The sequence below is a fragment of the Phyllostomus discolor genome, chromosome 4 (assembly GCF_004126475.2).
Source record: "Phyllostomus discolor isolate MPI-MPIP mPhyDis1 chromosome 4, mPhyDis1.pri.v3, whole genome shotgun sequence".
Lineage (NCBI taxonomy): Eukaryota > Metazoa > Chordata > Mammalia > Chiroptera > Phyllostomidae > Phyllostomus > Phyllostomus discolor.
In genome coordinates this window covers 74,166,695-74,190,361 of record NC_040906.2, presented here as the reverse complement: position 1 = coordinate 74,190,361, position 23,667 = coordinate 74,166,695, and the positions used below count along the sequence as shown (strand labels likewise).

The following is a 23,667-nucleotide window of genomic DNA, read 5'->3' as shown; positions in this document are numbered from 1 at the left end:
TTCCAGCCCCTTCTTGCCAGCAAGGTCTCTTGAGAAATCAGCTGACAGTCTGATGAGAACTCCTTTGTAGGTTACTGTCTCCTTATCTCTTGCTGCTTCTAGGATTCTCCTTCAGTTTTACCTTGGCTAATGTAATCCTGATGTGCCTTGGTGTGTTCCTCCTTAGGTCCAACTTCTTTGGGACCCTCTGAGCTTCCTGGACTTCCTAGCAGTCTATTTCTTTTGCCAGGTTGGTTAAGTTCTCCTTTATTATTCATTTAAATAACTTCCACTTGTTGCTCTTCCTCTTATCCTTCTGGTACCCCTATAATTCGGATGTTGGAATGTTTAAAGAAGTTCCTAAGCCTCTCTTCATTTTTTTGAATTCTGGTTTCTCCATTCTTTTCTGTTTGGTTGTTTCTTTCTTCCTTCTGGTCCAAACCATTGATTTGAGTCCCAGTTTTCTTCCCGTCACTATTGGTTCACTATGCATTTTCCTTCATTTCACTTAGCAGAGCCTTCATTTTATCATCTACTTTGCCACCAAATTCAATCAATTCTGTGAGCATTCTGATCACCAGTGCTTTGAACTGTGCATCTGATAGGTTGGCTATCTCTTTGTCACTTAGTGGTATTTGCTGTGGAGCTTTGATCTGTTCATCCATTTGGGCCATATTTTTTTTTTTTTTGTCTTGACATACCTGTTACATAGTGAGGGTCAGAGTCTTAGGTGTTCACCAGGGTGGGGCAATCCAATCACTGGGTTGTGATGCTGTATGTGGTGATGGGGTCCAAGAGGGAACAATGGTACTTGCTCCCTTCTCTGTCAAACTTCAGTCCCTTCTGCTGCTTCCCCCAAGCAAAATGGGCCTTTCTGTTGCTAATTTCTGTGTGGGTGGGTTTGTGCACATTCTAGGACCCCATGGGTCTCTCCAACAAACTCTCCTGTTTGGCTGGGAGTCCCTCCCTGTGCTTCAACCCCTGCAAGTATTTTCAATCAGTGCCCTGAGGTTCTATTTCCTAGCGCTGGGACCCTGGGTTGTGTGCTGTGCCTTGCTTCACAATCGCCACCTTGCTGGGTCTGCTGGTTGTCACCCCACACCTGGGGTCCACCCGCTGTAGTCTTGTGTGCCCAGGATGCCTTACACTCCCAGTCCCACTGCTATTTGTGCCGGGACCCCTCTCTGCCAAGCTGCCCAACTCTGCCCCTCCTACTGGTCTGGATGAATGTGTCTATTTTGTCTCCTTCATTGTCTGACTTCCATACAGTTAAGTTTTATGTCAGTTCTGGTTGTTATTCTGTTTCTAAATTGTTGTTGTTCTTATCTTGGTTGTGTGAGGAGGCACATTGTGTCTTGGCCAGAAGTCTCTGGTGTCTCATTTTGATACCAGAAACTTTCCTTTTGGGATTAGATTGTAACCTATTTAAATATTTAATATATCTTTTATTATCATACATAAAATTGATTTTTATTGCTATGTAGTTCTATAAATATTTTTAAATTTTATTTATTTATTTTTAGACAGAGGGGAAGGACTGGAGAAAGAGGGGGAGAGAAACATCAACATGTGGTTGCCTCTTATGTGCCCCCTACTGGGAACCTGGTCCATAACCCAAGCATATGGCCTAGACTGGGAATGGAACCAGTGACCCTTTGGTTCACAGGTCAGTGTTCAATCCACTGAGCCACACCAACTAGGGAGTAGTTCTATATAAATTTTAATGAGTTTATACATTTAAGTAACCATAAACACAATAAGGAGACAGCTATTCTATTAGTCCCCCAGGCAACCTCATTCTTTCTTTAATAGTTAAACTGTACCCTGTTCTACCCCCCCAACCCCTGGTAAACCCTGATCCATTTTCTCTGTATCATTATAGTTTGGTCCTTCCATAAATGGAATCATATATAGTTGACATTTTTTTTCATTAGGAGAGTTTTATTAGATGGAGGATACCTATGGTTGGCTCAAAGGAAAATGGTGACAATTGTCAAGCACTCCTCCACAGAGGAGAGGAGGCATTGCTGGCTGTGGGGAGGGGTTCTTCTATCTAACGATCAGGGTCTCCTGCTTAAATTTGACTTCCCAGGAAGCCCTTTTCCTTGGTACTCAGTATCACCAGTGCTGGCATCAAATATTCTGCAAAGAGCTAGTTTAACTTTGCTAACAGTTTTGCCAGTTCTGGCCAAGCTGTGAACCTTCCCTTGAAGTCTTCTTCAGTGTTCTCCTTCACTGAAAATTTGACACCTTCAGGAATATTGCTTTGGATTATTTGTAAGAAAATCATTACAAATGTAACACTCAAACTGCTGATCTGAACCAGTTGTTCACAGAGAGTAAGAACTGAGTCCAGGGACATTTTGCTGCTTTAGGCCTGCAGGCCATAGTACTTCCGTGGTTTCCATGGGAATCATATAACTTCCCTGGACTTTAATGGAGAGATAGTTGCAGAGGCTGTGACCATATTCAGTGTAACTGTCTGCCAGAGCCATGTCGTATGCAAGTGGTTGAATGTTTAAAGCTCCATATTAATAACTTCTCCCCAAGTTAATGGTTCTCACTTCCACATTTCCCTTCTTCTTCTTGGACTCTTGTGTTTTAATTAAATGTTTGTAACTTCTAATGCCATGGATGGGCTTAGTCTTGTAGTGCTATTCTCAGAAGATGGGCTTCTCTCCTAAAGTTTTGAACCTTCAGAGAGGAAGAAAGTCTTGCTTATAATGATACCATTCCTAAAACACAGCATATTTCCCAGAGGTCTGTTCATCCTTTCCTTCTGTAGCCTGTTACTGCACAAATCATCCCAAGTATCCTTAATCCCTGGGCTGCTGACAACACTACAGCTGACTTGAGCAATGTTGGCATCAGAGACACTAATCCCTGTGTAGTAGAATATCTTAGTATGATTTTTGACTCTATGATCTTCCCTTTGCATCCCTGGAGTCAAAGAAACTTCAGTTTGAAAACAGTATTTTCCATCTGTGGTTGGAAATCCACAGTTAGGAATGTGAAGATAGTGTTTTTGATGAGTGGTTGGTTGAATCTGTGATGTGAAATGAAGGTTAGGAAGAGTTGTTTTAGTTATTGTATTGTAGTATGTTCTTTTTTATTGCATGGCTATACCATAGTTTGCTTCATAGGTTGTTTATTCATTTACCTGTTGAGAGATATTTGTGTTATTTCAGTGTAAAGTGATTATGAATAGAGCCACTACACACATTGTGCATGTTTTTGTGGGTACATACATATTATTTCTCTAGGACAGATAATCAGGAGAGGAATTGGTGGGTTATTGAGAGCATTTCTGGATAAGTATTTTGATTTTCCAATAGCAATGTATAGGTTCCAGTTGCTCTGCGTCTTTACAAGTACTTCATGTATTTAATTTAGCTATTGTAATATATGTGTAGCTGCATTTCCCTGTGGTTTTATTTTGCAATTTTCTAATGGCTAATAATTTGAACATCCTTATCTGCATTTATTAGTTATTTGCATATCCTCTTTCCTAAAGTGCCTGTTCAATATCTTGCCCAGCATTTGATTGAATTGTTATTTTTCCTCTATTATTGATAAAAGTCTTTGGTGGATATATGATTTATAAATATTTCCCCAGTTCTTTATCTTTCCATTCTATAAACAGTATCTTTCATAGAGAAATCATTTTAATATTGATGGAGATTTTTATCAATATCTTATTTAATGGATCATCCTTTTGGAGTTAACACCAGGAAATAAAGATTTTTCTTTTTTTTTCTGAAGACAATACTATTTGTTGAAAATACATTCCCAGCTTCATTAAATTGTTTTGGAACTTTTAACAATTACCTGTTAGTATGGATATGTTTCTGAAACATTTTATTCCATTCATCTATTTTCTTCACCAATGCTACACTGTCCTGATTAATTTAGCCTATTATGTCTTATCATCAGCACCTGCAATTCCACAAACTTTTTACTTTTGCTATTTTCCTTCTGTTACCTTTTCATATAAATGTTAGAAGTAATATACATTGTAATCATTTTGGAATTTTAAAGGAATTGCATTAATTCTATAGATCATTTTAGGAAAAATTAACATTGTTACTTTGTTGAGTCTTCCAATTCATTAACATAGCTCTCCATTAATTTAAATCTTATTTGATGCATTTCATCAAGTTGTATAGCTTTCAGCTGCAGATCTCATATGTATTTTGTTATATTGATAAATGAATATTACTATTTAGGGGGTATTGAAAATTTAATTGGGGATGTTGATAATTTAATTTGTGTTTTCTACTGTACATTGCTTCATATGTAGAAATTTATTTTTTGCTATTGATCTTGTATCTTGTAAAGATATTTTTATACCTTCCTTGAAATTTTACATGTAGACCATAATGTTGTTTGTGAATAAAAATGGTTTATTTCTTTCCTTCTAATCATTAGGACTTTTAATTTCTTTTGACACTAAGTGGGACTTATAGTACATTAACTAAGAGTTGTGAGAGTAGAGAACATCATTGTTGTTCTAGATGTTAACAAGGAAGAATTGATCTTTAAGCATGATGGTATCTCTAATTTTTTTTGTTAATGTACTTTATCAAATGTAAGATTCTCTTCTGTTACTAACTTAGTGAGACTTTTATCATAAAAAGATCATGAATTTAAAATATTTTTCCTGTCTTAATTGATGATATGATCATGGGGACTTTCTCATTTAGACTATTAAGGCAGTACATTACATCAGATAATATTTGAATATTTAGCCAGCATTGCATTTCCAGGATAAATTTCACTTAGTCATATTCTTATGTTCATGAGGAGTTGGTTGTACATTAAAAAAAATTTTTTACTGTTTTTATCTGATGTCAGTATTAAGGTAATGCATCCTCAAAATTAGTTGGGAAATGTTTTCTGTTCTATTTTTCAGAAGAAATTGCGTAAAATTTGTGTTATTTCTTATTTAAAGTCTGGTAGGATTCACTAACAAAATTACTTATGCCTGATGATGAAAAATTCTTGGAAATTATTAAATTATAAATACAATTTAATTAATAGTTATAGAAATATAGTTACCTATTTTACATTGTGGGAGTTTTGGGTAATTGAGTTTCTAGAGGAATTAACACATCTCATCAATGTGACAAATTTATATTTTTAGAATTCTTTATAGTAGACTCTTATTTTCCTTTTAATTTCTGTGCAAAAGGTAATGATGTCAACTCCTCCATTTCTGTTGTACATAGATTGAATCTTGTTTCTCTTTTAATCCTCACTCAAGGACATGTTTTTATTGACTTTAGAGAGGAAAGGAGGGAGGAAGGGGGAGAGAGAAAGAGAGATGTCAATGCAAAAGAGAAATGTCAATCAGTTGCCTCCTGTACATACCCTGACCAGGAATCACACCCACAAGTTGGTATGTGCCCTGACCAGCAACTGAACCCCCAACCTTCTTCTGTGTGCGGGACAATGCTCCTGCCAACTGAGATACCCAGCTAGGACTCTTCTCTCTTTTTTTAATAGCTAATATCTCTCCATATTTGTTCATTTTATTTTTATTTAAATAACCAGTTTTTATCTTAATTTTTATTTTTAATCTGCTTGGTTTAGATTTGGTTTGCTTCTCTCTTTCTGGTTTCTTTACATGGAAGCTCAGATTATAGACATGAGATCAGCATTCCTTTTATCTATTTTTTATTTTATATTTAAAAAATATGTTTATTGATTTTGGAGAGATATAAAAAGAGAGGCAGAGGGAGGGAGGTGGAGAGAGAGAGAAGAACATCTATGCATGAGAGAAATATTGATTGCTTGCTTCTCATATGTACCCTGACTGGGGATTGAACCCTCAACCATTTGGTGTATAGGATGATGCTCCAACCAACTGAGCCACATTGGCCAGGGTGGCATCAGTGTTCTTTCTAAGGAAAATGCTACTATAAATTACCCTCTAAACACTGCTTTATTTATCAGCATCATGAAATTTTTCTCTGTTGTATTTTTATATTTTTTCAGTTCAAAATAATTTTAATTTTTCTTGGGATTTCTCTTTAACCCATGGATTATTCAAAGGTTTTTTTTTAATGAACCAAGATAAAGTTTATCTTTGTTAATTGTACATTTGTCTTTATAAAAATATATGTATTTGTGTTTTGGGAAGAATATTTTTGAATGTTAATTAAGTCCAGTTAGTGGATGGTTTGATTTAGCTTTTATATACCCTTTGCTTTGTTTCTATTTATTATTATTTTCTTTATATATATTTATATTTTTAAATTTAATCTTTATTGTATTTTTTCCAGTACCATTTAGTCCTCTTATAGCCTTCATCCTCCAGCAATGGAAATTATTATGGTTCAATTGTTTCCCATCAAAATAGTATGTTGAATTCCTAATCCCCCCAGTGCTACAGAATGTGATGTCCTTCAGAAATAGGACCATTGCAGATGCAATTAGATAGGATGAGGTTATATTTGATAGGGAGGGCTCCTAAACCAATATGACCAGTATACTTATAAAGAAGGAAAATTTGGACACACACATACAAGGAGAATACCATCTAAAGAGACTGGATGTCAAGGGATGCTAAAGACTACCAGCAAACACCCAGAAGTTAGGAAAAAAGAATGGAACAGGTTTTCTTTCATAGCCAATGGGAGGAAACGACCTTGCTCATGCCTTAATTTCAGACTTCTAAAATCCAGAACTGTGAGACAATAAATTTTTATTGTTTCATTCCCCCATTTTGTGTTACTTTGTTCTGGTAGTCCTAGCAAAATATTACAGAAATGTTGGTATCACTAACTATACTTACAGAGTTTTATGTATCTTCTTCCAGTTATGTAAGTCATTGTTTCATGTGTTTTAAAAGGCCTGTTTATATATAAGCACATTTGGAATTAATATATCTTCTTACTGAGTAAACCCTGGTTGTATTTAAGTGTTGAGTTGTTTCTCTCACTCATTAGGGTGAGGCCTGGGTCCTAGAGTATGGCTAACTGTTAGTTGACTTCTCACATATGTTATTATGCTGACTAGAATCTGATCCACTTGTGCACAGCTTGGAGGTGAGCTCAGGATTTTATAAACAACTTCATAAGTATGCTTTTCTGAGCTCCTCCCTCATGATCTCCCCAGTACTCTCTAGGTTTCTGGGGTTCACCTCTTTGGTCCTCTGATTAATAATGTGTGGGTTTGATTGACTAGCTGTGCCCTTTAGGGATGTGCCCACTTCTAGGCCTTGAGAGACAGTGAAAGAGATTGAAAGCATCAGAGGTTTGCTACTTCCTGCAGACCACAGCTCCATTAATTAGAGAGGAAGACTCCCCTCCCTAGTTGTGGCCCCACTGGGCCTCCACTGGTGCTACAGTTACTGCTGTTAATGAATTGCTCGGTGGCTGGTGCACAATAGATTAATCACATTTTTAAAAAATGGAAGAAAGAATATATATAACAAACAAAAAAGGAATATCTACACAGGTGCTAGGCATTTCATTTCCTTCGGTTCAGACAAGAACTAGAAAATTTCTCTTAGAGCGCTGTCTGTCTAATGTTTAGTGCCCATCTTTGGATTGGGTTGCATTAAGATTGGGCTGGGAAATACTAGAGGGGAACTGAAATGGTAAACTCACTGCCAGATCACTGATGTTTTATTCACTCCTAATTCACCTTGATAACTTTCCAGAGTTATCAAATAGTAGCTCCACACATGTTTGCAGGTTGTATAGTTCCATTCTGTGTCATAGACAGATGCTTATACCACATTACATAGAAAAAGAGTTCAAGGACTTGTCTTTAACCCATTTGTGTCTCTGTATATTCTTTAAATATTCTCTAAGAGACAGCTGACTGACTTTTATGTACTGCCTTTGTTCAAATGTTAACTCTACTACTTACTAGCTATAGACCACGTATATTATCTGAACTCTTTCTGATTGTCTTCTCATCTTTTTAAAGGCAACAATGATAATAACTCTATTTTCCTTTCAGCAAGTTACTTAGTTTATGTATAAAGGTGCTTAGTTCTTGGCACATAGGGTGCACCATGTAAGTTTGTTGTTATAATTTTGGTATAAAATGTAATTTCTAACACATCATCTTTATTGTACAATCTAAAGAATACCTATTAAAACTATAGCAGAAATATTAGGATGTATGTGAGATCACTGTGTTCATTTCAGACTTTGTAAGAATGCAGATTACCTCGTTCTGGTTTTGATTGCCACTTACCCTTTTATTCTCACTTATTTCTTTCAGTGCATAATATCAGACTGTACTGTGAAGATACAGTATTGATAACCTGGTCTGACCACTGTAGCAATTAAATCACATAATCAGAAAGCTAATTCTATAGCACTTTGAGAAGGTTATTAATTGTTGATGTATATATTTCTGAGAAAGCCAAATATTGGGCAAAGGGCATAGGCTGATAGTCATTCATCAGCCAGGATTCAAAGGGAAACTTAACACCAAGCTTCCTCAGGATGAAGATAACTATCAGAAAACTGATGCTATGATGTGGGGGTGTGGGAAGGACAGACCATCTCTCTCTCTTCCTCCTCTCCTCAGGGTAGGTCACTAAAAGTAAACTCTAGAGGTTTCAGAAAATGGTTACATATTTTCCCCAATGATAACCAAAGAATTTAAGCCAACCGTCAAAATGGAATATGCTTTTATACTTGATGCTTGGACAAAACAAGAACATCACATAATTCTGTTTAAAGGACATTGTTAACAGTGTCTAGCTCAGAGGAAAGTTTATAGTGGTTTTAGAAAAGTTTACAGACTCTGATCAAAAGTCAGAACCACGTATTTGTGTATGTGTGTGTAGTATTATTAGTTGCATGTGTGAGTCTGTATTTGTTTTGGAGCAATGTTGTTCAAAGAGATACGTGGGTTAAGATCATTGTTTATGTATTTATTTACTTTTTAAGATTAAAGTAACCTTGATATATAAGGACAATGTTTCAGGTAATAGCTAAGTAGCTAAGGGAAGACATAATTTGGTGTCCTACCTCTGGGATGCCAGTTTTTCCATAACTGCCCTATATAAACACTCTAAAATGAGGTTGTAAGTGGTTAACAATCACTAAAATGTATGATATATCATTGCATTTAACACCTGAAAGTTTTGATTTAAAATAAGAAACAAACAAAAATTTTGATTCAGGTATTTAAAAACAAGACCCCAGTTGGCTTAAGAAGAATGGGAATTTGGGTTCTCATGTAACAGTACATCCAGTGAGTGGCAAGGCTGGTGCTTGGCATGGCCAGAATCAGAGCTCCACGATATCATCAGAAACAGAGTTTGTTTACTCTCTGCTTTGTTTGGAAGTCACAGGCTCTGTGTGGCAGTGGGTATGAAGTGTGTGTGTGTGACTGTTGGGGTGGAGGGGCAAGTGGAGCAGTCTGCTCTCAGTGGGAACAATATTCTATCTTTGGCACTGTTTAGAATTGCCAGTGAATTTTGATAATAAAAGTTACTTTTAAAGTAAGTTTTAGTATTATTTTAAATCTCTGCATACAATGCATATGGGACTTTCTGAACCCAGGGTGACAACCACTGTTGTTCACAATTTCCACACTATACAGAAAGAAGGTAGTGGCAGCAATTCCAACCCCTATATTCATGTACGAAGAAAGATACCTGCTTCCCTCCTAGGCATCTCAGGAGGGAGTCCTCCTTATGAGGATTAATCCTTCTAACTGGAACCTACACATGGTTGCACCAATGCCTGTGGTTAGAAGAATACTCCTCAGAGATTGGCTTAAGCCAATCATTGTTCATGCTAACTCTACCCACACCATAGGAGTAAGAGTGGACAAGGGGCAGTTTCCTAAAGGAAATTTAGTGGTGTCCTCTACAAAAGAAGGACGGATAGGTGCTGGACAGTTCAGTAAATTTTCCTGGAAATTTTTAATGTATTTTATCTAAGTGCTTTGTTGTGAAGATGGAAGAGTTGATTATTATATGTGGCTTAGAGTTGCAAGATAGGATTTTTGACCCTCTTTCCTTTTTAATTCTTCTTTCACACCATGGTGTACACAAGAGAAACAGAGACAAAAAAAGCCAGTCCTTAGAACATGTGCCACTTATTACATCTACCTATGCCAGCTCTGTGACCAACAACATGCATGGACTTTTAAGTGAGTTCCATGTTTTCATCTGTATTTGGTTAAATATATGAACTTTTGTTCAGTATTTATTTGTCTTGCCAGGTTGAATCAGCAACCATAGAACACACTTAAAGGCATCTTTGAGAACTAATGACATAAATGACTTTAGACCTTTCATATGTATCCTGCCAAGGTATCCATCTTTTCCCACATAAGGTTTTGTAGAAAAAAAAATAAGGAATTCTGCAGTCTTTACAATTTTATGGTTCGATTAGTTCTAGCAAGCCTGAGTTGGCAGTTATAGACTATACCAGAAATCGACCAACTATGGTGTGTGGATCAAATCTCAGCCGCTCTTCGTTTTTATAAAAACGGTCTTATTGGAGCAGAGGTCACTCATATTTCCTATGGCTGCTCTCACTGTATAATGGTTTAAAAGATCTAAAATATGTATACTCTTGCTTTTTACAGAAAAAAATTTCCAGCACCTAAGCTGTACTAATAATGGCTTATATTTACTGAGCACTTGCTATTTGCCAGTTAAATGGGTCAACCACATGATATGTTAGATTCTTGTAACAAAGGAATGAAGGCTTATTATGATCATTCTAGAGATAAATACAACAGAAAGAGAGACATGAATAAGTAGCCAGTATTGCCTAATTAGCATATACAGAGAACCAACTGGAAACTAGATTTAAAAACTAATAAAGCCCATTTATTTATCCACTGCTTCCTCACATCCTGAACATTTCTAATTTGTACCAGGCACAAAAATATAGAGTAATGTAAAGACCTTTGAACTGGGAAACAGAAACCAAAGCTCCAGGACTGACTTGGCATTAGTTAGCTGTAAGGATAAAGAAATCACTTCAAATGTCCTGTCATTAGATTTTCCATGGATGACAAGAAGCAGTGCTATGAGATGATCACTGAGACCTCTTTCAGTTTTAAATATCTAAGATGCTAAACTATCTAAAAACTAAAACCTTCTATTTATAAAGAATAAAATAGATTTAATATAATCTTAACAAAATTTGCTCAAATCTATATAAAGGTAGTCATTACATAACAGGCAAAATATTGACTATAGTTGAATTGGTTGTGATATGGATGTTGGTTATCTGGTATGTTGACATAAAAACAGGTCTGAAGAATTTATTTGGGGGTAAATCTAGAATCAATGTCAAAATGTATTGAAAATATATAATAAGAATTATGTGCTATTTCTTCTTGTACTCCTCTATCTTCACTAGATTATATATACGATCATAGGTATTTTATCACTTTTAAAAATTATATAACATGAAAAATTTAGTTAACTGTCCACAGGGTTAAATTACAGAATAATAACCCTTCTTAAAACAATGATGAGCAATTCCTTCAGACATCATTTAGAATGCAAAATCCTTTGGCTTAGGTCCGTAAATTTCAGAGAACACTGGGCAACTACAGAACAGCATATTCTTCATAACATCTTAACTGGTCTTTTCTTTTGAAGAGCATGAAGGATTTGTCCTCCAGACATTTCCTCTAGACGCTTCTCAAACTCTACAGTTAATTTCAGTGAATCTTAACGAGAATTCTCATCTTTGATAGTGACTAACAATTGCTTAGGGCCACAGACAAATTGAAGCAGTTTGACATATGTATCTGTCAAAGGCTATATATACATATGAGAGAAATTACAGATGTGTGAAAACATGAGTCTCTTTGTGGTATATGGAAATCTACCAGCTAATCAGACTGGAAGAAACATCCCTGTGTTAGTCATGTAATGCAGAGATATTAAATGACAACTTTAAAGACAGTGACAGGATTAGGGAACCAGCTTTCCTGCCGCTTCCACATCAAATGAGCACTGTGAAATTTACAGAGCTCTTTCAGAGGAGTTGTGGTGGAGGTTCTTGTGTGCAGGAAGGTGGCACAGTTGCCTTCTAAGACATGGACCTTTGCGTATGTGTGTATGTCTGTGTGTACACATGTGTGAACCTATGCATGCATATGTGGTAGGAGAATGGGCCATCCATTCTCCTTATACATGTAAGACTCAGGAGACACATGTTTTAGAAACCTAGAAAAATAAATTGACAAATATCTGTGTAAGTTAACTATTCTCTTTAACTCTGCTTAATTTCATCACAGAGAAAGCATGATAGAAACTCTTAGTGAGAAAAGACCCTAGGGTCATAGTCTTTGGCAAAAGCAGGCTCCTAATCTCTAATCAGCCTGTATAATAATAAAGCAAACTTTTTATTTATTCAAATATTAAAACTTGTGTTCATTATGGTGGTGGTTGTATGGATTTGTATATGGGTGGTATGAGTGTGTGTTAGTGTGTATATTTCTAAGAGACACAGTGCAAGGGCTGAGATCAGATCAACCTGTTCAGCGATGACTGAAAGACATGGCTGGAAATAAATGAAATATCTGAAATAATAATTAATGTGTTATCCTCTGATTCAATGAGTGTGTATTTGTGTATATCAATATTTTAGTTTATATTACTTTATCAATATACTATTAATTTTCTATTTATAATTATAATACTAAAACAAGTAGTATTTTAAAACAAGTAGTATTTTAGGACTTCTATTGGACATTTATTTTTAGAAAGCATTTTATTTCAAATTTATGATACATTTATATAATAAATTATCAAAAGATATAAAATTACATCATCTGGTTGTATTTTTGTTCATGAATATACTGTGACTTTTTCACTTTGCATAGGTCTGACTGTCAACCTCAACCTTTCCAAGCGACATTTTCATTTAGAATCTTATCATTTTACAATTATTACTTTTCAGAACTCCCAGGGAGTGAAAAAAAGCTTCCTCTTTGTATTTCCATTGTTATGTTTCTTTGAAGAACAAATTAAATTTCAACCCTAGCCAAAATAAACTTTTAAATGACAAAGTTAACCTAGAATTATGTGAAAAAAATCTAGGGAAAGCTTGACTCTGAGCTCATAAGTTCAGGTGTATTTAAGATAATTTACTACCATGTTTTCTTTTCTTCGCACAAGGCTGTGGCGCCACATGCTCCCTTTGTAGTAGAAAAGGGAGGAAAGAGCTAAGGTCTGAAAAACATTACTACAGAATGAGCTGAGGAAACTAGTTAGTATATCATTCTATCCTGTCCTGAGAACAAAGACCCAAAGCTGAATTTTCTTTCCCAGCTTAACTCCCATCTATCTCTTTTACGTACCCTTTTCCTATTAATGTCAATAATATGAGGGCATATAGGGGAAGTCTATAGACTGAATCTACATAGTTAACTGCATTGGCTCAATATACCAATAAAAAATTAACAACCCCTTTGGACTATGGGGCCATTTACCTAAGCTTCTCCCAAATATCTTGACCCTATGGAGGTGAAGTAGACAACTTCATTTACTACACAGAGCTGATATGTTAAATGGATTTAAGTACTTTATATTTATTAAAGCTATGGTTTAACTTTCACATTAAGTCAGTAAGCTCACTTGTATCTGCCTCTGTAAGTTGCCATATTAAGGAGCCACCCCCACCTGGCTCACAGGTCAATGTATTGCTAAAATAAATTGCCTTCCCCCTTTCTTCGTTTGGCTCCCCGTGTATTTTCCTTTGATTTTTTAATTTATTTCTCTTAATCCTCCTTCTTGCTTCTGGATTATTACCTTTCCTCCTGCTGACTGTATACACACCTAAGGTTGTACTGCTGCTCAGCTAAAGAAAGAGTAAAAGTGGGGCTATTTGCAATGGCATTTTATTCTAAAAGCAATGCAAATGCAGCATCATGGACATATACTTTCACATGCATTCAAAATATTATGAACCATGTTAGCTTGCATTGTAAAGGATTGTATTGAAATGTCATCAGGCAGATTTTCTATAAAAGGGGCCTGGGTATTCCCTAATTTGGTAATATTTCTGAACTCTATCACTGTGTTTGACATAGTACTATTGTGCTTTATTCTGTTTTCTAATTGGTTCTTTGTGTTACTAAGTGCTTACATTTTATCAGTTTTATAAAATTTATTGCTTTTACAGGCATTTTTTTGCATTTAATTGCTTTATCCATTCAGTCCTATTTTTCCTTTTCTTTCTGTCCTCTCATAATGTTTCAGGTCCTTAATATTTAACATGTTAAATAGGTATGCACATAGACATTTATAAATTAATCTAAAGGGTTAAGAAAAGCATTGATGTTATTGCAAACTTGCTATGCTGATAAAATGTTCTGGGGTCTTTGTATCAATATCAGTAAATGAAAAAGGGATTATGTTGGCACTGGGTACTGTAGCTAAAGTCTCCTGATATAAAACTTATTTTAATTTTACTATCCCAGTACATTTTGTGGTCAGTGGAAGAAAGAGCCCAGGATATGAATTCTCATCAGGAAAATAACAAAATAAAAATAATGCTTTAATTTTCATATGTTGACATATTTTTATATTTATATCAAGATTATTGACAGCTCTTTTCTCTATTTATACATAGAGAATCTGGAGCTAAAAAGGGGAAGTGAGATACTCAAGGGCATTTTGTTGGTAGCTTTTAAAACTTAACTCCCTGGTCAGTGTGGCTCAGTTGGCTGAGCATCACCCCGTAACAGAAAGGTTGTGGGTATGATTCCTGATCGGCACAAACCAGGTTCAGTTCCCAGCCTGGGAACGTTTGGGAGGCGACCAATTGATGCTTCTCTCTCACATACAAGTTTCTCTCTCTCCCTTTCTCTCCCCCTTCTTCCCTTTCTAAAAAAATCAATGATCAAAACTATGAATAACAAAATGGCAATAAATACATATCTATCAACAATTGAATCTAAAAAACAAACTAAGCAAACAAGAAGAACAGAAACAGACTCAAGGTTATGAAGAGCTTTTTGATGAATGCCACATGGAAGAGGTGTGTGAGGGAATGAGTGAAGAGGTGAGAAGATTAAGAAGTACATATAAGTAGTTACAGAATAGCTATGGGGATGTAAAGTACCATATAAGAAAGGGAGTAGCCAAAGAACTTATACTTATGACCCATAGATATGAGCAATGGTGTGGAGATTGCCCAAGGGAATGGAGGGTGCTGAGTGAAGGGGGGGAAAGGAAAAATTTGGGACAACTATAATAGTATAATCAATAAAATAGAATTTTAAAAATAAAAATAATAAAAAAGCAATGGTAAAATATCCTCAAGTGAGGATTAAAAAATTAAAAAACTTAAAATTTAGTAGCCTTGATGTCAAAGCCATGACTCTTTTCATCCTACTTTATTGATTTTGGGGCTTGTGTACCATTGAATTACAATATAGTTGAGTGACCAAGCACCAAGTTTCTGAGGCTAGATAGGTTTGCAGTAATATTTCATTTCTCCCACAGTGTAGTGGTGTAATACTGAAACACTGATTGGGCAAGTTACTCAGTGTCTCTAATGTATTAATTTTGTAAACTGGGGAAAATAGTAGTATATGCTTTCTCTCTCTCTCTCTCTCACACACACACACATATATACTACTATATGTGTATAGTAGTATAAATAAATATAAATAAATATTTATATTATTTATAAAATATTTTATATTATTTTATATAAAATATTATTTTATATAAAACAATATTATTATTTTTATAGTATAAATATTATAGTAATTATTATTTATATTATTTTTATTATTTTATATTTTATATTATTTATTAAAATATTTATATTATATAAAATAAATATATTTATTTTTTATTTTTTATTTTTTAAAGATTTTATTCATCCATTTTTAGAGAGAGGGGAAGGGAAGGAGAAACAGAGGGAGAGAAACATCAATTTGTGGTTGCCTCTGATGTGGCCCTCACTGGGAACCCAGCCTGCAACACAGCCCCAAGTGAAAATTGTACTGGCAATCCTTTGCTTCACACCCCATGATCAATCCATTGAGCTATACCAGCCAGGGCTATATATTTATATATAAATTATATATACATATAATATATATAATACACACATATATATACATTTCTCTTTCTCTCTCTCTTCCCCTCTCACTGTCTCTCAAGAGAAATTATTGTGGGGCTGGCAAGTCTAGAATCTGTAGGGTACTCATGGACTGGAAACTTGGGAAAGAGTTGAAGTCACAGTCCTGAGTACTGACTCTGTAGGGCAGTCCAGAAATCTGGAAATTCAGGCTGGATGTTTATAGTGAAGTTCTGAAGCAGAATTCCTTCTTATGTGGGAAATTTTAGTTTTGCTCTGAAGGCCTTCAACGATTACAAAAACTTTACCCATATTGTGGAGGGTAATGTCATTTATGTAAAGCCTGTTGATTATAAATGTTAATCACATCTACAATATACCTTCACAGCAACATGTAGAGTAGTGATTAATCCAACAACTGTGCACCATAGCCTGGCCAACTTGATCCATAAAACTAATCATTGCATGTTTTAGTGTAGAACACTAGTAAAAGTGTGTGGAAACTGAAGCATTTTGGAGGGGCAGAAACTATAGATATTCCTCTCAAGGCAAGCCAAGGAGGTCTTGATACACTTTTCTTAGAGGTTATTGTAGGTTATCATCATGACTAAGACCTGTACTTTTCAACTGCTCTGCTCTGCCACTTAAAACCATGTGGCAATTTGCTAATTCCTATGTGACTTGGACTCCTTACCAAAGAGGATGCTAATGATACTTTCCTCATGGTGGGAAGAGATTTGCTATGAGAAAAAAAATAATACATTGATTCCCAAGGCCAATGTCTGGCATAAAGTAGTAATCCATACAAGTTAGCTATTTTATTATTTCATTTGATCTTCAACACTGTTACTAGGGTAGCAAGATAATTTTGTCAAAACTGGGACATATTTGAGAATGAATAAGAGGTTTGTGAAAATGTATTCTGGTAAAACAAGCACAGACCAGTGACCAGGGAAAACCAGGCCATATGGTTCATCTAGCTGTACTGAAATTTGCTATAGATTTCCTTTCAGAGTTGAAAGTGCTTAATACATTAAGTTTTTTAATTCTTTGAAGTTTTTTTTCTTTACAACTACTTAGTCATCACATGTAGTTTGATTCTGGCAGCTAAAATGGACATAACTGCCTTAGGCAGACTCTATTCATTTATTTGTGGGTAGGTGGTGTTAGAGAAAATTTAATTTTTCCTGAGGGTCCTTGCAGATGGAATTTAGCTAGTTTTATGACATCAAATTTAATTTCTTGCTGCCATTATTCAGTATTTAGGTATACCCACGTGGAAGCTGGGTCTGCAGCCAGATTCAAATCGCTAAATAAATGATATTTATAGTTATCTCTATTTTTTATAGGCAAGACAGTTTCAGCCTCAGGAATTCCATGTTGCCAAAACAAAACTATGATATGCTTAAGCCATATGACATGTGAAATAGAGATCATAAAGGAGAAATAAAACCCACTTGATAAATGCCATGTAATATATATATATTTCATTTAATCTATTTTATTGATTATGCTATTACAGTTGTCCCATGTCCCTCCTTCACATCCCTCTACCTTGCACACCCCCTCTCACCCACATTTCCCCTTTAGTTCATGTCCATGGGTCATACATGTAAGTTCTTCGCCTTCTATATTTCCTATACTATTCTTACCCTCCCCCTGTCTATTTTCTACCTACCATCTATGCTACTTATTCTCTGTACCTTTTCCCCCTCTCTCACCCTCCCACTCACCTGTTGATAACCCATGTGATCTCCATTTCTGTGGTTCCGTTCCTGTTCTAGTTGTTTGCTTAGTTTGTTTTAGTCGTAGTTGTTAATAATTGTGAGTTTGCTGTCATTTTACTGTTCATATTTTTTATCTTCTTTTTCTTAGATAAATCCCTTTAACATTTCATATAATAAGGGCTTGGTGATGATGAACTCCTTTAACTTGACCTTATCTGAGAAGCACTATTTGCCCTTCCATTCCAAATGAAAGCTTTGCTGTATAGAGCGATCTTGGATGGAGGTCCTTGCCTTTCATGACTTGGAATACTTCTTTCCAGCCCCTTCTTGCCTATTAAGGTCTCTTTTGAGAAATCAGCTGACAGTCTAATGGGAACTCCTTTGTAGGTAACTGTCTCCCTATCTCTTACTGCTTCTAGGGTTCTCTTCTTCATTTTAATCTTGGGTATTGTAATTCTGATGTGCCTTGGTGTGTTGCTCCTTAGGTCCAACTTCTTTGGGACTCTCTGAGCTTCCTGGACTTCTTAGCAGTCTATTTCTTTTGCCAGGGGAAGTTCTCCTTTATTATTCATTCAAATAACTTTTCCACTTGTTGCTCTTCCTCTTCTTTTTCTGGTACCCCTATAATTCGGATGTTGGAATGTTTAAAGATGTCCTGGAGGTTCCTAAGCCTCTCTTCATTTTTTTGAGTTCTGGTTTCTTCATTCTTTTCTGGTTAGATGTTTCTTCTTTCTGGTCCAAACCATTGATTTGAGTCCCAGTTTCCTTCACATCACTATTGGTTCCCTGTACATTTTCCTTTATTTCACTTAGCATGGCCTTCACTTTTTCATCTAATTTGTGACCAAATTCAACCAATTCTGTGAGCATCCTTATTACCAGTGTTTTGAACTGCGAAACTGATAGGTTGGCTATCTCTTCATCGCTTAGTAGTATTTTTTCCGGAGCTTTGATCTGTTCTTTCCTTTGGGCCATTTTTTTTTGTCTTTACATGCTTGTTACATAGGGAGGGGTGGAGCCTTAGGTGTTCACCAGGGTGGGCCACCAGGGTGGGGCAACCCACATGGCTGCATTATGGTGCTGTATGTAGGGGAGGGGTCCAAGAGTGAACAATGGTGCTTGCTCTGCTCTCTGCCAGATTTCAGCCACTTCTCCTGCTTCCCACAAGCACACTGGGCCCTTCTGGTGCCGATTCCCAGGTGGGTGGGTATGTAGGTCTCTCCAAAGAACTCTCCTGTGAGGCTGGGAGTTTCTCCCACTGCAGCCTCAACTCCCACAAGTGTTTTTGGTCAGAGGTTTGAGGCTTTATTTCCCCTCTCTGGGTCCCTGGGTCATGAGGTCTGTCTCGTCCCCAGTTGTCCCTCCCAGTTTATCTACACTCGAATGTGGGACCATCCACTCTGCCAGCCACTTTCTTGCTGCGAGTCCTCTGTGCCCAGCTGCCTGACTCTGTCCCTCCTACCGGTCTGGATGAATGTGTCTTCTTTGACTCCTTGGTTGTCAGATTTCCATATAGTTTGATTTTCTGCCAGTTCTGGTTATTTTTGTTTTTAAATTGCCATTGTCCTTCTTTTGGTTGTGTGAGGAGGCACAGTGTGTCTACCTATACCTCCATCTTGGCCAGAAGTCATGTAATATATTTTATTTCATTGTTCATATATTTTGTGCTCTTTGTTCCAATTAAACTCTTTTTTCTCACTCCAATTCTATAGAAGTGCTGAAGTTCTCTTACTTTTGCCTTTTCTTTCATGATAGGATATCATTAATAGAATCTGTAGCATCAAATTCCACATTTTTTAAGAGCAGTCCACAAGAAATGAATGGTGTATGAGTCAAGGTTCAATCAGTTGAGTAGATCCCATAGGAGTGACACAGATATAGAATACGAGTTGAATAAATAAACTTGACATAACTTTTGAGTAGTCTATATAAGCCTGCCATACATGCATCTGATGATGAGCCTAATGTCAGCAAAGACATCAGCTGGGAAGGTAGATACACATAAAATGGGGAAACCAAGAAATAACAGGACCTGTGAAGGCTAATTGGAACCACAACTGTCCTTTTCTGCCCCCAGTATCAATGACGCAGCTGATCCTCAGGGGAAGCTGGTACCCCTTCTGCACACTTGACTAGCCCAGGGTTCTGGGAGTTTAAGAAAGAAATCTCAGAAGCTTGGCTGCTGTCTACACTGATAAGTTGAGAAACAACATTGGCAAATACATAAGTGAGTGGTGACAAGGCCTTACCTACAAAGATTTAGGCCATAAAAATACCTGCTCCTTCACCTCTGCCTTGAAAATTTCATATAAATTTCTCTTGTCATCTCTGACCCAGGTACCTTTATGAAAAGGAATTCTGGGAGATAAAGTTCTAGCTAAGCTAAGTTGACACTGGATAAAGACACTAGAAATGGTTTCAGTAAGTTTCTCAAGGATAAGTGTAAATTGGGACGTGCTAAAGAAGTTGCATTTCTGTAAATGGTCTCACTCCCCTGACTTTGGAGGCTCTACCATAATGGAGTCTTTTGTGGCTAATCTTGGAGACATGCTTATTGTTTAAAACCTACATGCTACCAAAATTTAAAAGTGTCAGAGAAAGATCACCATATACTTTCAAGACCTAATTTCATCCAATTTTAAGACCCTATCCCTCCCTACTGAAGTAGTGATATATAAACCAAAGCTGTGAAGAAATTATGTAGGTCACTCTAATGTTCAAAAAGTAGAGTGTTTAATGGTTAAGAATGATGACTATGACCCTGGCTGGTGTGGCTCAGTGCATTGAGCACTGGCTTGTAAACCAAGGGGTCACCGGTCTGATTCCCAGTCAGGGCACATGCCTGGGTTTCAGGCCAGGTCCCACTGTGGGGCTCTTGAGAGGCAACCACACATTAATGTTTCTCTCCTTCTCTCCCTCCTTCCTCCCCTCTCTAGAAATAAGTAAATACTTAAAAAAAAAAAAAGAGTGGTGACTTTGGAATTAGTGTTGGTTTAAACTATGACTCCTCTTCCTACCAGTTACACTCTGTGGGAGAAGTTAACCAAGCTCTCTGTTTCAGCTTTCTCATCTGTGAAATGGGGATAATAATAATAACTGCCTCATTAGGGGTGGGCATTAAGTGTTCAAACAAATAAAGCGCTTAGATCAATGTTGTGTTTAATAATTCTTGACATTATTATACCACAAAATTGATATAATTTTGGTATAACCACTTGAATAATAATTAGTTATACAAATTTCATCAAAGTCCTCATGATAAGAGAAATTAATCTGTGTTATATTTTTAATGATAGCCCAGTCTTCAAAAGAAAATACTGTGTTGCATATGGATATCTGTTTTGAAACCATATCTTATCATTTCGTTTAATATTGAGAATTTTTTCCTGAACTAATTTTGTTAAAGAACTTAGTCTTGCCCTGCTGCTTTAACCTTCATGTCCATGGCCAAAATTAAGGCATTCATAATACTCCTCTCTTCTTTATCTCTTTCATTTGGACAAGTGAGTTTGGCCCTGGGACATGTGAGAGGAGCCAATGCATATATAACCAGCTGCTTAAAGCTTTTCTTTGCTTTTTCAGTTACGTTGAACTCAAGCATATTCACATATAAAATATTTCCATTGAATCTGGGAACCACCAATAGCCCCTAAGTGTTGATTTCTTGATGTGTGAGTGAACCCTGCTTGTCCCAGAAAATCCCATTCTGGAGAGTAGTACTGTAGCCCACACTTTATTGATATGTGTTAACCTGAGGTGGCTAGAATACTAGGCAGCTGTCTTTCTGAGCTTTCAAAGGAGCAGATTGAAACTTGGAGCCAACTCTTCATATTTGACCATTTTCACCTTGTGAAGTTGTGCTGGAATTTACCACTATGCGTTAGGTGGAAAATGTGAGTAATTGCATTCACTTCAGTGAGTAAAATATATATTTTATTATCATTCTTAAAGTTGAGGAAATTATGTTTTCTAGCTTTGTTGTACATAGATCAAAGGAGAGACTCTCATTTATGCCAGATTTCACTGTATATTAAATGAGCTATTTTTGGTGACATTATGAGGTAACCAAAACCTCTTTTTAGTTTAATTTTACCTTTAACTGAATTCAGATTGCTTTAACTGAAGAGTCAAAGGGCCTGACCTCTAATTCATTAACATAATCAGAAGCACATGCAAGCTACTGGCTGCCAATCTGTTTGTGAGTCAGTGATTGCAACATACAGACAACCTTAGAGGTCTTACTCTAAGACCTCAGTGGTACTGAGGGGATATTCTTAGCTACATGGGCCGAAAAAAAAAAAAACATAGAGAGAAAGATACAAAGAAAGAAAGAAATTCCATATGGATTGTATATAATTTGGAGCCAAAATTTTCATAAAGTTGGGTCAATTTCATAAAGTAAGTAGATTTTTAGGTGGATAAATCATGGAAATAAATCTTCCATGTTTTCACAAATATTCATCCCTAAGTTTTATTTTTTCCTTAATTCCTGAAAATTCCAGTGGCAGGTGATTGTAATAGCTCCTCATGAGACAAGCTGTCACGTGGAGCATTAGTTCTCCAAGCAAGTTAACTTTTGGTAAGAATTTAAATAGGGGGGGAGGAGAATACAGGGCACCAAATTTACTTTCTGACACACATATAGTGGCTAGGAGAGAAGAAAGAAATCCCTGATGAACTGAAACAGGAGCACATAAAAATGGGTGACAGCTGAGCACCGCCGGGACCTGAGGGACTCTCTCCTAGGATGATTCGGGGAATGCCCTCCTTTTACAGCTTACAGTTTTACTTTATAAAAGAAGTGTCACTCATGTAAAAGAAAAAAAAAATCAGCCAAACCCTTAGAGAAATAAATTAGATATAGAACAATTTAGGTTTTTATTTACTTTTTCTGTCATCTGGCAAAAAGAACCAAAATATATGAGATATCATGAATGTTGCAAATACAGAAATGGAGAAGAATCTCAGGAAGTAGACACCACTGACCCCACAAGATCATCACTGCAAGCAGTACTGTCCAGAAACATGTTATATTCAGCAATGTTATTCCATACTTCTGAAATGGCATAATGAGGAGAAGTTGGATTGTCTGCCTGGTTGTTTGGTTATGGTGTCATGCCCCTCCCCCACCTTTACACCATGAAATCATGATAGCTGATTAACTAAGTATTTAGCATGTTATGGCTTATTCATATCTGCAACTAGGCCAAAAGACATTTGTCATTGGAGACAAGTTTCATGTAGGATACTTTGGTCATTCTTAAATTTACATTGGTTTATTTCTACAATTTAATTTTCTGAATCACATTTCTGTATTGTACATAAAATTTATGCTTTTATCTCACAAGTAAAAGCAAGAAATATATTGACGCATTTGTGATCCAGAACCAATCTTCATGCATAAACTGATCTAAAAGAATGATTCAATTACTATATCTTTAAGCTTTCTTTGTGATGCTAAATGTCACCAAATCTCTTTGCCAGTCTTGTACAAATATATTTTGATAAACCATATAAAGTTTTACTAACTCAGACCCTAATACAATAATTGGTGGATAGTAATTATTCAGTAATGTGAATGGACTCATTTGATATTTTATATAATGCAGCTGAGATTAAATGGGAACATACCTGATGGCCCAGATCAGCAAAGCCAGTGCTAAACATTGTATCATTAATTGTCAGTAAACAATGCGTGTTCTTTTTTTCTCTGCAGAATACTTACCATTCTTTACCCATCTCCCATTACTCATCACTTATTCCATATTTGCCTTAATTTCCTACTACACTCCTGAAGTAAGCTTTTTGTAAGACTTCTCAAAACTCTTACAAATTTCTTGATTTCTCAGGTTTTCTTAGAACACCATTGTTATCAGCTGCTTCTTTAGCTCTTATATTGTTTTCCTCTTGTCTGTCCT

At 36.2% G+C, this 23,667-nt stretch overlaps 1 pseudogene; it reads right to left on the bottom strand.

Moving 5' to 3' along the window:
* Window positions 1-1,912: 1,912 nt before the first annotated feature.
* Window positions 1,913-23,416, bottom strand: LOC114494866 (annotated as a pseudogene).
* Window positions 23,417-23,667: the final 251 nt, after the last annotated feature.